The 2,500-nt window shown below is 41.7% G+C and overlaps 1 protein-coding gene across 5 annotated transcripts in view; it reads left to right on the forward strand.

The window, feature by feature from the left end:
- The window catches only part of acap3b (ArfGAP with coiled-coil, ankyrin repeat and PH domains 3b), a 90,524-nt gene that overhangs the window by 39,464 nt on the left and 48,560 nt on the right, over positions 1-2,500 (forward strand). The window lies entirely within an intron of this gene.

Here is a 2,500-nt window from a genome sequence, read left to right on the forward strand (position 1 = left end):
CCTCACGGATTAATGGGCTTGATTTAGTCCAGACACATCTGCTCCTCTCAAGCCTCCCTTCACACACACACACACACACACACACACACACACACACACACACACACACACCAGCATGCACATACTCACAGGCTTATATAATATATACTGTATATATATATATATACTAGTGCTGTCAAACGATTAAAATATTTAATCGCGATTAATCGCATTTATGTCATAGTTAACTCAAAATTAATAGCGATTAATCGCAAATTTTTATCTATTCTAAATGTCCCTTCGTTTATTTATTTTTTCCATCATTTTATTTTTTATTTCAATACCCTTATCAACATAGAAAAGTGGATTGGCTTGCTTTATGCAAATGTTTTATTTTATTGAAAACCAACATTGCCAAACAGGGCGGTACAAAATAAAATTATAAAGTGCACATTTCAGGTAAACAAGGACCCTATAGTGCAGTTAAACCATGGCTTAATATTTTCTTTTTTTCAAGTTTGCTGGGAACATAACAGTCAGGCCTCTTATTTCAGAAACAATGAACCGTAACAGTTAGGTTACCAATAAAAGGTAAGCCTACTACTTCTTTGCTTTCAGCCAGCTGCCTGTTGACATTTTCAGACAACAGTGAAGCTCGCTTCTTTTGCACAACACAACTTTTAAAAGTAAACTTTCCATTCAGAAGTTTTTTATCATCCATTTCGCCGTATCGCGCTCACCATTCACTCAAACTGTAACGTTAGCCTACTACACAGTTTGCGAGGCCAAAAAGAACGTTAATCTAAAAAAAAAAAAAAAAAAATTAAATTACAAAAATAAAATCGCGTTAATCGCGCGATAAAAAAATTAACGGCGTTAAAATGGGTTTGCGTTAACGCCGTTAATAACGCGTTAAACTGACAGCACTAATATATACCCACAAACACCTATATATGTACACACTCACATGTATACATACCCACTTCCTCCCTTTTCCTATCTCTCTCGCTCTCTCTCTCTATCTCTCTCTCACTCACTTACTCACTCACTTACACACACACACACTTACACACACACACACTCACACTCACACACACACACACACTTACACACACACACACTCACACTCACACACACTCACACACTCACACACACACTCACACACACACTCACACACACACTCACACTATTCACTCTTCCACATGAAGACATACACACCCCGACCCAATAGAAGGAAATGAAAAGCACATGGCCAGACTTCACAGATTTGGCTCCAGATTATCAGTAAATATTTGATATGACATCGATGGCACACACACAAACACACACACACACAAACACACACACACACGCACACATACACATGGCCAGACGTCACAGATTTGGCTCCAGATTATCAGTAAATATTTGATATGACATCGATGGCACACACACAAACACACACACACACAAACACACACACACACGCACACATACACATGGCCAGACGTCACAGATTTGACTCCAGGTTATCAGTAAATATTTCATATGACATCGATGGCACACACACAAACACACACACACACACAAACACACACACACACACACACACACACACAAACACACACACATACACATGGCCAGACGTTACAGATTTGACTCCAGGTTATCAGTAAATATTTGATATGACGTCGATGGCACACACACAAACACACACACACACACAAACACACACACACACGCACACATACACATGGCCAGACATCACAGATTTGACTCCAGGTTATCAGTAAATATTTCATATGACATCGATGGCACACACACATACACACAAACACACACACATACACATGGCCAGACGTTACAGATTTGACTCCAGGTTATCAGTAAATATTTGATATGACAGCAAAGGAAGCCCCTTGTAGAGTCTCACATGCAAGCACTAATAGTTCATGAGGTCAACTGGTATGTGTGTGTGTGTGTGTGTGTGTGTGTGCCTGAGTGTGTGTTTCTGATCTCTGAGTGTGTGTGTCTGATCTCTGAGTGTGTGTTTCTGATCTCTGAGTGTGTGTTTCTGATCTCTGAGTGTGTGTGTGTGTGTGTGTGTGTGTGTGTGTGTGTGTGTGTGTGTGTAGTCCTGGTAGTGACGGCACCCAGATGAGTGAAGGCTGAGGGTGGATGAGTGTGTGTTTCTGATCACTGAGTGTGTGTGTCTGAGTGTGTGTGCCTGAGTGTGTGTTTCTGATCTCTGAGTGTGTGTTTCTGATCTCTGAGTGTGTGTACCCAGATGAGTGAGGGCTGAGGGTGTATGAGTGTGTGTGTGTGTGTGTGTGTGTGTGTGTGTGTGTGTGTGTGTGTGTGTGTGTGTGTGTGTGTGTGTGTGTAGTCCTGGTAGTGACGGCACCCAGATGAGTGAGGGCTGTGCTTCATGGGAATGAACGATTGCAGTGATTGCAGCACTTTTCTCCATCCCCAAAATGATTTACATGAACTAGTGGGCCTGGCTGTGTGTGTGTGTGTGCCTGGCTGTGTGTGTGTGTGT

The sequence above is a fragment of the Clupea harengus genome, chromosome 5, assembly GCF_900700415.2.
Source record: "Clupea harengus chromosome 5, Ch_v2.0.2, whole genome shotgun sequence".
NCBI lineage: Eukaryota > Metazoa > Chordata > Actinopteri > Clupeiformes > Clupeidae > Clupea > Clupea harengus.